This window comes from Carya illinoinensis, chromosome 11, assembly GCF_018687715.1.
Source record: "Carya illinoinensis cultivar Pawnee chromosome 11, C.illinoinensisPawnee_v1, whole genome shotgun sequence".
In the NCBI taxonomy this organism is placed as follows: domain Eukaryota; kingdom Viridiplantae; phylum Streptophyta; class Magnoliopsida; order Fagales; family Juglandaceae; genus Carya; species Carya illinoinensis.
In genome coordinates, this window is record NC_056762.1 from 18349558 (window position 1) to 18358993 (window position 9436).

Below are 9436 nucleotides of genomic sequence, written 5' to 3' on the forward strand. Positions count from 1 at the left end.
CGGCTAGGTCGTAATAGGATTATATTAGTTTTTCGCTGGTAGCATGATGGGTGCGATCATACCAGCACTAATGCACCGGATCCCATCAGAACTCCGCAGTTAAGCGTGCTTGGGCGAGAGTAGTACTAGGATGGGTGACCTCCTGGGAAGTCCTCGTGTTGCACCCCCCCTTTTTATTTTTACCGCATCTCCGGTCGGATGGACCGGAACGAAAACCGGGCAATGGATTCTTAGGAAAATCGCACCGACCCCATCGCGTAGCAATGGGTATCGATCAGATCGCCGGTTGGCATGGGATAGGCATGGTGCGGCTAGGTCGTAATAGGATTATATTAGTTTTTCGCTGGTAGCATGATGGGTGCGATCATACCAGCACTAATGCACCGGATCCCATCAGAACTCCGCAGTTAAGCGTGCTTGGGCGAGAGTAGTACTAGGATGGGTGACCTCCTGGGAAGTCCTCGTGTTGCACCCCTCCTTTTTATTTTTACCGCATCTCTGGTCGGATGGACCGGAACGACAACCGGGCAATGGATTCTTAGGAAAATCGCACCGACCCCATCGCGTAGCAATGGGTATCGATCAGATCGCCGGTTGGCATGGGATAGGCATGGTGCGGCTAGGTCGTAATAGGATTATATTAGTTTTTCGCTGGTAGCATGATGGGTGCGATCATACCAGCACTAATGCACCGGATCCCATCAGAACTCCGCAGTTAAGCGTGCTTGGGCGAGAGTAGTACTAGGATGGGTGACCTCCTGGGAAGTCCTCGTGTTGCACCCCCCCTTTTTATTTTTACCGCATCTCCGGTCGGATGGACCGGAACGACAACCGGGCAATGGATTCTTAGGAAAATCGCACCGACCCCATCGCTATCAATCAGATCGCCAGTTGGCATGGGATAGGCAGGGTGCGGCTAGGTCGTAATAGGATTATATTAGTTTTTCGCTGGTAGCATGATGGGTGCGATCATACCAGCACTAATGCACCGGATCCCATCAGAACTCCGCAGTTAAGCGTGCTTGGGCGAGAGTAGTACTAGGATGGGTGACCTCCTGGGAAGTCCTCGTGTTGCACCCCCCTTTTTTATTTTTACCGCATCTCCGGTCGGATGGACCGGAACGAGTACCGGGCAATGGATTCTTAGGAAAATCGCACCGACCCCATCGCGTAGCAATGGGTATCGATCAGATCGCCGGTTGGCATGGGATAGGCAGGGTGCGGCTAGGTCGTAATAGGATTATATTAGTTTTTCGCTGGTAGCATGATGGGTGCGATCATACCAGCACTAATGCACCGGATCCCATCAGAACTCCGCAGTTAAGCGTGCTTGGGCGAGAGTAGTACTAGGATGGGTGACCTCCTGGGAAGTCCTCGTGTTGCACCCCCCCTTTTTATTTTTACCGCATCTCCGGTCGGATGGACCGGAACGACAACCGGGCAATGGATTCTTAGGAAAATCGCACCGACCCCATCGCTATCAATCAGATCGCCAGTTGGCATGGGATAGGCAGGGTGCGGCTAGGTCGTAATAGGATTATATTAGTTTTTCGCTGGTAGCATGATGGGTGCGATCATACCAGCACTAATGCACCGGATCCCATCAGAACTCCGCAGTTAAGCGTGCTTGGGCGAGAGTAGTACTAGGATGGGTGACCTCCTGGGAAGTCCTCGTGTTGCACCCCCCTTTTAGTTTTTACCGCATCTCTGGTCGGATCGACTGGAACGAGAACCAGGGAATGGATTTTTAGGAAAATCGCACCAACCCCATCGCGTAGCAATGGGTATCGGTCAGATCGCCGGTTGGCATGAGATAGGCAGGGTGCGGCTAGGTCATAATAGGATTATATTAGTTTTTCGCTGGTAGCATGATGGGTGCGATCATACCAGCACTAATGCACCGGATCCCATCATAACTCTGCAGTTAAGCGTGCTTGGGCGAGAGTAGTACTAGGATGGGTGACCTCCTGGGAAGTCCTCGTGTTGCACCCCCCCTTTTAATTTTTACCGCATCTCTGGTCGGATGGACCGGAACGAGAACCAGGGAATGGATTTTTGGGAAAATCGCACCGACCCCATCACGTAGCAATGGGTATCGGTCAGATCGCCGGTTGGCATGAGATAGGCAGGGTGCGGCTATGTCGTAATAGGATTATATGAGTTTTTCACTAGTAGCATGATGGGTGCGATCATACCAGCACTAATGCACCAGATCCCATCAGAACTCCGCAGTCAAGCGTGCTTGGGCGAGAGTAGTACTAGGATGGGTTACCTCCTGGGAAGTCCTCGTGTTGCACCCCCCCTTTTTATTTTTACCGCATCTCCGGTCGGATGGACCGGAACGAGAACCGGGCAATGGATTCTTAGGAAAATCACACCGACCCCATCGCTATCGATCAGATCGCCAGTTAGCATGGGATAGGCAGGGTGCGGCTAGGTCATAATAGGATTATATTAGTTTTTCGCTGGTAGCATGATGGGTGCGATCATACCAGCACTAATGCACCGGATCCCATCAGAACTCCGCAGTTAAGCGTGCTTGGGCGAGAGTAGTACTAGGATGGGTGACCTCCTGGGAAGTCCTCGTGTTGCACCCCCCCTTTTTATTTTTACCGCATCTCCGGTCGGATGGACCGGAACGACAACCGGGCAATGGATTCTTAGGAAAATCGCACCGACCCCATCGCTATCAATCAGATCGCCAGTTGGCATGGGATAGGCAGGGTGCGGCTAGGTCGTAATAGGATTATATTAGTTTTTCGCTGGTAGCATGATGGGTGCGATCATACCAGCACTAATGCACCGGATCCCATCAGAACTCCGCAGTTAAGCGTGCTTGGGCGAGAGTAGTACTAGGATGGGTGACCTCCTGGGAAGTCCTCGTGTTGCACCCCCCCTTTTAATTTTTACCGCATCTCTGGTCGGATGGACCGGAACGAGAACCAGGGAATGGATTTTTAGGAAAATCGCACCGACCCCATCGCGTAGCAATGGGTATCGGTCAGATCGCCGGTTGGCATGAGATAGGCAGGGTGCGGCTAGGTCGTAATAGGATTATATTAGTTTTTCGCTGGTAGCATGATGGGTGCGATCATACCAGCACTAATGCACCGGATCCCATCAGAACTCCGCAGTTAAGCGTGCTTGGGCGAGAGTAGTACTAGGATGGGTGACCTCCTGGGAAGTCCTCGTGTTGCACCCCCCCTTTTTATTTTTACCGCATCTCCGGTCGGATGGACCGGAACGACAACCGGGCAATGGATTCTTAGGAAAATCGCACCGACCCCATCGCGTAGCAATGGGTATCGATCAGATCGCCGGTTGGCATGGGATAGGCATGGTGCGGCTAGGTCGTAATAGGATTATATTAGTTTTTCGCTGGTAGCATGATGGGTGCGATCATACCAGCACTAATGCACCGGATCCCATCAGAACTCCGCAGTTAAGCGTGCTTGGGCGAGAGTAGTACTAGGATGGGTGACCTCCTGGGAAGTCCTCGTGTTGCACCCCCCCTTTTTATTTTTACCGCATCTCCGGTCGGATGGACCGGAACGACAACCGGGCAATGGATTCTTAAGAAAATCGCACCGACCCCATCGCGTAGCAATGGGTATCGATCAGATCGCCGGTTGGCATGGGATAGGCATGGTGCGGCTAGGTCGTAATAGGATTATATTAGTTTTTCGCTGGTAGCATGATGGGTGCGATCATACCAGCACTAATGCACCGGATCCCATCAGAACTCTGCAGTTAAGCGTGCTTGGGCGAGAGTAGTACTAGGATGGGTGACCTCCTGGGAAGTCCTCGTGTTGCACCCCCCCTTTTTATTTTTACCGCATCTCCGGTCGGATGGACCGGAACGACAACCGGGCAATGGATTCTTAGGAAAATCGCACCGACCCCATCGCTATCAATCAGATCGCCAGTTGGCATGGGATAGGCAGGGTGCGGCTAGGTCGTAATAGGATTATATTAGTTTTTCGCTGGTAGCATGATGGGTGCGATCATACCAGCACTAATGCACCGGATCCCATCAGAACTCCGCAGTTAAGCGTGCTTGGGCGAGAGTAGTACTAGGATGGGTGACCTCCTGGGAAGTCCTCGTGTTGCACCCCCCGTTTTTATTTTTACCGCATCTCCGGTCGGATGGACCGGAACGAGTACCGGGCAATGGATTCTTAGGAAAATCGCACCAACCCCATCGCGTAGCAATGGGTATCGATCAGATCGCCGGTTGGCATGGGATAGGCAGGGTGCGGCTAGGTCGTAATAGGATTATATTAGTTTTTCGCTGGTAGCATGATGGGTGCGATCATACCAGCACTAATGCACCGGATCCCATCAGAACTCCGCAGTTAAGCGTGCTTGGGCGAGAGTAGTACTAGGATGGGTGACCTCCTGGGAAGTCCTCGTGTTGCACCCGCCCTTTTTATTTTTACCGCATCTCCGGTCGGATGGACCGGAACGACAACCGGGCAATGGATTCTTAGGAAAATCGCACCGACCCCATCGCGTAGCAATGGGTATCGATCAGATCGCCGGTTGGCATGGGATAGGCATGGTGCGGCTAGGTCGTAATAGGATTATATTAGTTTTTCGCTGGTAGCATGATGGGTGCGATCATACCAGCACTAATGCACCGGATCCCATCAGAACTCCGCAGTTAAGCGTGCTTGGGCGAGAGTAGTACTAGGATGGGTGACCTCCTGGGAAGTCCTCGTGTTGCACCCCCCCTTTTTATTTTTACCGCATCTCCGGTCGGATGGACCGGAACGACAACCGGGCAATGGATTCTTAGGAAAATCGCACCGACCCCATCGCTATCAATCAGATCGCCAGTTGGCATGGGATAGGCAGGGTGCGGCTAGGTCGTAATAGGATTATATTAGTTTTTCGCTGGTAGCATGATGGGTGCGATCATACCAGCACTAATGCACCGGATCCCATCAGAACTCCGCAGTTAAGCGTGCTTGGGCGAGAGTAGTACTAGGATGGGTGACCTCCTGGGAAGTCCTCGTGTTGCACCCCCCTTTTTTATTTTTACCGCATCTCCGGTCGGATGGACCGGAACGAGTACCGGGCAATGGATTCTTAGGAAAATCGCACCGACCCCATCGCGTAGCAATGGGTATCGATCAGATCGCCGGTTGGCATGGGATAGGCAGGGTGCGGCTAGGTCGTAATAGGATTATATTAGTTTTTCGCTGGTAGCATGATGGGTGCGATCATACCAGCACTAATGCACCGGATCCCATCAGAACTCCGCAGTTAAGCGTGCTTGGGCGAGAGTAGTACTAGGATGGGTGACCTCCTGGGAAGTCCTCGTGTTGCACCCCCCCTTTTTATTTTTACCGCATCTCCGGTCGGATGGACCGGAACGACAACCGGGCAATGGATTCTTAGGAAAATCGCACCGACCCCATCGCTATCAATCAGATCGCCAGTTGGCATGGGATAGGCAGGGTGCGGCTAGGTCGTAATAGGATTATATTAGTTTTTCGCTGGTAGCATGATGGGTGCGATCATACCAGCACTAATGCACCGGATCCCATCAGAACTCCGCAGTTAAGCGTGCTTGGGCGAGAGTAGTACTAGGATGGGTGACCTCCTGGGAAGTCCTCGTGTTGCACCCCCCTTTTAGTTTTTACCGCATCTCTGGTCGGATCGACTGGAACGAGAACCAGGGAATGGATTTTTAGGAAAATCGCACCAACCCCATCGCGTAGCAATGGGTATCGGTCAGATCGCCGGTTGGCATGAGATAGGCAGGGTGCGGCTAGGTCATAATAGGATTATATTAGTTTTTCGCTGGTAGCATGATGGGTGCGATCATACCAGCACTAATGCACCGGATCCCATCATAACTCTGCAGTTAAGCGTGCTTGGGCGAGAGTAGTACTAGGATGGGTGACCTCCTGGGAAGTCCTCGTGTTGCACCCCCCCTTTTAATTTTTACCGCATCTCTGGTCGGATGGACCGGAACGAGAACCAGGGAATGGATTTTTGGGAAAATCGCACCGACCCCATCACGTAGCAATGGGTATCGGTCAGATCGCCGGTTGGCATGAGATAGGCAGGGTGCGGCTATGTCGTAATAGGATTATATGAGTTTTTCACTAGTAGCATGATGGGTGCGATCATACCAGCACTAATGCACCAGATCCCATCAGAACTCCGCAGTCAAGCGTGCTTGGGCGAGAGTAGTACTAGGATGGGTTACCTCCTGGGAAGTCCTCGTGTTGCACCCCCCCTTTTTATTTTTACCGCATCTCCGGTCGGATGGACCGGAACGAGAACCGGGCAATGGATTCTTAGGAAAATCACACCGACCCCATCGCTATCGATCAGATCGCCAGTTAGCATGGGATAGGCAGGGTGCGGCTAGGTCATAATAGGATTATATTAGTTTTTCGCTGGTAGCATGATGGGTGCGATCATACCAGCACTAATGCACCGGATCCCATCAGAACTCCGCAGTTAAGCGTGCTTGGGCGAGAGTAGTACTAGGATGGGTGACCTCCTGGGAAGTCCTCGTGTTGCACCCCCCCTTTTTATTTTTACCGCATCTCCGGTCGGATGGACCGGAACGACAACCGGGCAATGGATTCTTAGGAAAATCGCACCGACCCCATCGCTATCAATCAGATCGCCAGTTGGCATGGGATAGGCAGGGTGCGGCTAGGTCGTAATAGGATTATATTAGTTTTTCGCTGGTAGCATGATGGGTGCGATCATACCAGCACTAATGCACCGGATCCCATCAGAACTCCGCAGTTAAGCGTGCTTGGGCGAGAGTAGTACTAGGATGGGTGACCTCCTGGGAAGTCCTCGTGTTGCACCCCCCCTTTTAATTTTTACCGCATCTCTGGTCGGATGGACCGGAACGAGAACCAGGGAATGGATTTTTAGGAAAATCGCACCGACCCCATCGCGTAGCAATGGGTATCGGTCAGATCGCCGGTTGGCATGAGATAGGCAGGGTGCGGCTAGGTCGTAATAGGATTATATTAGTTTTTCGCTGGTAGCATGATGGGTGCGATCATACCAGCACTAATGCACCGGATCCCATCAGAACTCCGCAGTTAAGCGTGCTTGGGCGAGAGTAGTACTAGGATGGGTGACCTCCTGGGAAGTCCTCGTGTTGCACCCCCCCTTTTTATTTTTACCGCATCTCCGGTCGGATGGACCGGAACGACAACCGGGCAATGGATTCTTAGGAAAATCGCACCGACCCCATCGCGTAGCAATGGGTATCGATCAGATCGCCGGTTGGCATGGGATAGGCATGGTGCGGCTAGGTCGTAATAGGATTATATTAGTTTTTCGCTGGTAGCATGATGGGTGCGATCATACCAGCACTAATGCACCGGATCCCATCAGAACTCCGCAGTTAAGCGTGCTTGGGCGAGAGTAGTACTAGGATGGGTGACCTCCTGGGAAGTCCTCGTGTTGCACCCCCCCTTTTTATTTTTACCGCATCTCCGGTCGGATGGACCGGAACGACAACCGGGCAATGGATTCTTAAGAAAATCGCACCGACCCCATCGCGTAGCAATGGGTATCGATCAGATCGCCGGTTGGCATGGGATAGGCATGGTGCGGCTAGGTCGTAATAGGATTATATTAGTTTTTCGCTGGTAGCATGATGGGTGCGATCATACCAGCACTAATGCACCGGATCCCATCAGAACTCTGCAGTTAAGCGTGCTTGGGCGAGAGTAGTACTAGGATGGGTGACCTCCTGGGAAGTCCTCGTGTTGCACCCCCCCTTTTTATTTTTACCGCATCTCCGGTCGGATGGACCGGAACGACAACCGGGCAATGGATTCTTAGGAAAATCGCACCGACCCCATCGCTATCAATCAGATCGCCAGTTGGCATGGGATAGGCAGGGTGCGGCTAGGTCGTAATAGGATTATATTAGTTTTTCGCTGGTAGCATGATGGGTGCGATCATACCAGCACTAATGCACCGGATCCCATCAGAACTCCGCAGTTAAGCGTGCTTGGGCGAGAGTAGTACTAGGATGGGTGACCTCCTGGGAAGTCCTCGTGTTGCACCCCCCGTTTTTATTTTTACCGCATCTCCGGTCGGATGGACCGGAACGAGTACCGGGCAATGGATTCTTAGGAAAATCGCACCAACCCCATCGCGTAGCAATGGGTATCGATCAGATCGCCGGTTGGCATGGGATAGGCAGGGTGCGGCTAGGTCGTAATAGGATTATATTAGTTTTTCGCTGGTAGCATGATGGGTGCGATCATACCAGCACTAATGCACCGGATCCCATCAGAACTCCGCAGTTAAGCGTGCTTGGGCGAGAGTAGTACTAGGATGGGTGACCTCCTGGGAAGTCCTCGTGTTGCACCCGCCCTTTTTATTTTTACCGCATCTCCGGTCGGATGGACCGGAACGACAACCGGGCAATGGATTCTTAGGAAAATCGCACCGACCCCATCGCGTAGCAATGGGTATCGATCAGATCGCCGGTTGGCATGGGATAGGCATGGTGCGGCTAGGTCGTAATAGGATTATATTAGTTTTTCGCTGGTAGCATGATGGGTGCGATCATACCAGCACTAATGCACCGGATCCCATCAGAACTCCGCAGTTAAGTGTGCTTGGGCGAGAGTAGTACTAGGATGGGTGACCTCCTGGGAAGTCCTCGTGTTGCACCCCCCCTTTTTATTTTTACCGCATCTCCGGTCGGATGGACCGGAACGACAACCGGGCAATGGATTCTTAGGAAAATCGCACCGACCCCATCGCTATCAATCAGATCGCCAGTTGGCATGGGATAGGCAGGGTGCGGCTAGGTCGTAATAGGATTATATTAGTTTTTCGCTGGTAGCATGATGGGTGCGATCATACCAGCACTAATGCACCGGATCCCATCAGAACTCCGCAGTTAAGCGTGCTTGGGCGAGAGTAGTACTAGGATGGGTGACCTCCTGGGAAGTCCTCGTGTTGCACCCCCCTTTTAGTTTTTACCGCATCTCTGGTCGGATCGACTGGAACGAGAACCAGGGAATGGATTTTTAGGAAAATCGCACCAACCCCATCGCGTAGCAATGGGTATCGGTCAGATCGCCGGTTGGCATGAGATAGGCAGGGTGCGGCTAGGTCATAATAGGATTATATTAGTTTTTCGCTGGTAGCATGATGGGTGCGATCATACCAGCACTAATGCACCGGATCCCATCATAACTCCGCAGTTAAGCGTGCTTGGGCGAGAGTAGTACTAGGATGGGTGACCTCCTGGGAAGTCCTCGTGTTGCACCCCCCCTTTTAATTTTTACCGCATCTCTGGTCGGATGGACCGGAACGAGAACCAGGGAATGGATTTTTGGGAAAATCGCACCGACCCCATCACGTAGCAATGGGTATCGGTCAGATCGCCGGTTGGCATGAGATAGGCAGGGTGCGGCTATGTCGT

At 52.3% G+C, this 9436-nt stretch overlaps 31 non-coding genes across 31 annotated transcripts; all 31 read left to right on the forward strand.

The window, feature by feature from the left end:
* Nucleotides 1-48: 48 nt before the first annotated feature.
* On the forward strand, nucleotides 49-167 carry LOC122284610. The gene has a single exon (XR_006231971.1). It is a non-coding gene; the product is annotated as a 5S ribosomal RNA (ribosomal RNA).
* Nucleotides 168-356: 189 nt separating this feature from the next.
* LOC122284622 lies at nucleotides 357-475 on the forward strand. The gene has a single exon (XR_006231982.1). It is a non-coding gene; the product is annotated as a 5S ribosomal RNA (ribosomal RNA).
* Nucleotides 476-664: 189 nt separating this feature from the next.
* Nucleotides 665-783, forward strand: LOC122284633. The gene has a single exon (XR_006231993.1). It is a non-coding gene; the product is annotated as a 5S ribosomal RNA (ribosomal RNA).
* A 178-nt stretch (nucleotides 784-961) lies between these two features.
* On the forward strand, nucleotides 962-1080 carry LOC122284644. Its single transcript, XR_006232004.1, has one exon. It is a non-coding gene; the product is annotated as a 5S ribosomal RNA (ribosomal RNA).
* A 189-nt stretch (nucleotides 1081-1269) lies between these two features.
* Nucleotides 1270-1388, forward strand: LOC122284656. Its single transcript, XR_006232015.1, has one exon. It is a non-coding gene; the product is annotated as a 5S ribosomal RNA (ribosomal RNA).
* A 178-nt stretch (nucleotides 1389-1566) lies between these two features.
* Nucleotides 1567-1685, forward strand: LOC122284669. Its single transcript, XR_006232027.1, has one exon. It is a non-coding gene; the product is annotated as a 5S ribosomal RNA (ribosomal RNA).
* Nucleotides 1686-1873: 188 nt separating this feature from the next.
* On the forward strand, nucleotides 1874-1992 carry LOC122283181. The gene has a single exon (XR_006230660.1). It is a non-coding gene; the product is annotated as a 5S ribosomal RNA (ribosomal RNA).
* A 189-nt stretch (nucleotides 1993-2181) lies between these two features.
* LOC122283055 lies at nucleotides 2182-2300 on the forward strand. Its single transcript, XR_006230540.1, has one exon. It is a non-coding gene; the product is annotated as a 5S ribosomal RNA (ribosomal RNA).
* Nucleotides 2301-2478: 178 nt separating this feature from the next.
* Nucleotides 2479-2597, forward strand: LOC122284681. Its single transcript, XR_006232038.1, has one exon. It is a non-coding gene; the product is annotated as a 5S ribosomal RNA (ribosomal RNA).
* A 178-nt stretch (nucleotides 2598-2775) lies between these two features.
* On the forward strand, nucleotides 2776-2894 carry LOC122284692. Its single transcript, XR_006232049.1, has one exon. It is a non-coding gene; the product is annotated as a 5S ribosomal RNA (ribosomal RNA).
* A 189-nt stretch (nucleotides 2895-3083) lies between these two features.
* LOC122284704 lies at nucleotides 3084-3202 on the forward strand. Its single transcript, XR_006232060.1, has one exon. It is a non-coding gene; the product is annotated as a 5S ribosomal RNA (ribosomal RNA).
* Nucleotides 3203-3391: 189 nt separating this feature from the next.
* Nucleotides 3392-3510, forward strand: LOC122284716. Its single transcript, XR_006232071.1, has one exon. It is a non-coding gene; the product is annotated as a 5S ribosomal RNA (ribosomal RNA).
* Nucleotides 3511-3699: 189 nt separating this feature from the next.
* On the forward strand, nucleotides 3700-3818 carry LOC122287510. Its single transcript, XR_006234801.1, has one exon. It is a non-coding gene; the product is annotated as a 5S ribosomal RNA (ribosomal RNA).
* A 178-nt stretch (nucleotides 3819-3996) lies between these two features.
* LOC122284728 lies at nucleotides 3997-4115 on the forward strand. Its single transcript, XR_006232083.1, has one exon. It is a non-coding gene; the product is annotated as a 5S ribosomal RNA (ribosomal RNA).
* Nucleotides 4116-4304: 189 nt separating this feature from the next.
* On the forward strand, nucleotides 4305-4423 carry LOC122287321. Its single transcript, XR_006234620.1, has one exon. It is a non-coding gene; the product is annotated as a 5S ribosomal RNA (ribosomal RNA).
* A 189-nt stretch (nucleotides 4424-4612) lies between these two features.
* On the forward strand, nucleotides 4613-4731 carry LOC122284739. Its single transcript, XR_006232094.1, has one exon. It is a non-coding gene; the product is annotated as a 5S ribosomal RNA (ribosomal RNA).
* A 178-nt stretch (nucleotides 4732-4909) lies between these two features.
* Nucleotides 4910-5028, forward strand: LOC122284750. Its single transcript, XR_006232105.1, has one exon. It is a non-coding gene; the product is annotated as a 5S ribosomal RNA (ribosomal RNA).
* A 189-nt stretch (nucleotides 5029-5217) lies between these two features.
* Nucleotides 5218-5336, forward strand: LOC122284762. The gene has a single exon (XR_006232116.1). It is a non-coding gene; the product is annotated as a 5S ribosomal RNA (ribosomal RNA).
* A 178-nt stretch (nucleotides 5337-5514) lies between these two features.
* On the forward strand, nucleotides 5515-5633 carry LOC122284774. Its single transcript, XR_006232127.1, has one exon. It is a non-coding gene; the product is annotated as a 5S ribosomal RNA (ribosomal RNA).
* A 188-nt stretch (nucleotides 5634-5821) lies between these two features.
* LOC122283182 lies at nucleotides 5822-5940 on the forward strand. The gene has a single exon (XR_006230661.1). It is a non-coding gene; the product is annotated as a 5S ribosomal RNA (ribosomal RNA).
* A 189-nt stretch (nucleotides 5941-6129) lies between these two features.
* On the forward strand, nucleotides 6130-6248 carry LOC122283056. Its single transcript, XR_006230541.1, has one exon. It is a non-coding gene; the product is annotated as a 5S ribosomal RNA (ribosomal RNA).
* A 178-nt stretch (nucleotides 6249-6426) lies between these two features.
* Nucleotides 6427-6545, forward strand: LOC122284786. The gene has a single exon (XR_006232139.1). It is a non-coding gene; the product is annotated as a 5S ribosomal RNA (ribosomal RNA).
* Nucleotides 6546-6723: 178 nt separating this feature from the next.
* On the forward strand, nucleotides 6724-6842 carry LOC122284798. The gene has a single exon (XR_006232150.1). It is a non-coding gene; the product is annotated as a 5S ribosomal RNA (ribosomal RNA).
* A 189-nt stretch (nucleotides 6843-7031) lies between these two features.
* On the forward strand, nucleotides 7032-7150 carry LOC122284809. Its single transcript, XR_006232161.1, has one exon. It is a non-coding gene; the product is annotated as a 5S ribosomal RNA (ribosomal RNA).
* A 189-nt stretch (nucleotides 7151-7339) lies between these two features.
* Nucleotides 7340-7458, forward strand: LOC122284821. The gene has a single exon (XR_006232172.1). It is a non-coding gene; the product is annotated as a 5S ribosomal RNA (ribosomal RNA).
* A 189-nt stretch (nucleotides 7459-7647) lies between these two features.
* On the forward strand, nucleotides 7648-7766 carry LOC122287511. Its single transcript, XR_006234802.1, has one exon. It is a non-coding gene; the product is annotated as a 5S ribosomal RNA (ribosomal RNA).
* Nucleotides 7767-7944: 178 nt separating this feature from the next.
* On the forward strand, nucleotides 7945-8063 carry LOC122284832. Its single transcript, XR_006232183.1, has one exon. It is a non-coding gene; the product is annotated as a 5S ribosomal RNA (ribosomal RNA).
* Nucleotides 8064-8252: 189 nt separating this feature from the next.
* On the forward strand, nucleotides 8253-8371 carry LOC122287322. The gene has a single exon (XR_006234621.1). It is a non-coding gene; the product is annotated as a 5S ribosomal RNA (ribosomal RNA).
* Nucleotides 8372-8560: 189 nt separating this feature from the next.
* Nucleotides 8561-8679, forward strand: LOC122287256. Its single transcript, XR_006234557.1, has one exon. It is a non-coding gene; the product is annotated as a 5S ribosomal RNA (ribosomal RNA).
* Nucleotides 8680-8857: 178 nt separating this feature from the next.
* LOC122284844 lies at nucleotides 8858-8976 on the forward strand. The gene has a single exon (XR_006232194.1). It is a non-coding gene; the product is annotated as a 5S ribosomal RNA (ribosomal RNA).
* A 188-nt stretch (nucleotides 8977-9164) lies between these two features.
* LOC122288766 lies at nucleotides 9165-9283 on the forward strand. Its single transcript, XR_006236018.1, has one exon. It is a non-coding gene; the product is annotated as a 5S ribosomal RNA (ribosomal RNA).
* The last annotated feature ends 153 nt before the right edge of the window (nucleotides 9284-9436 follow it).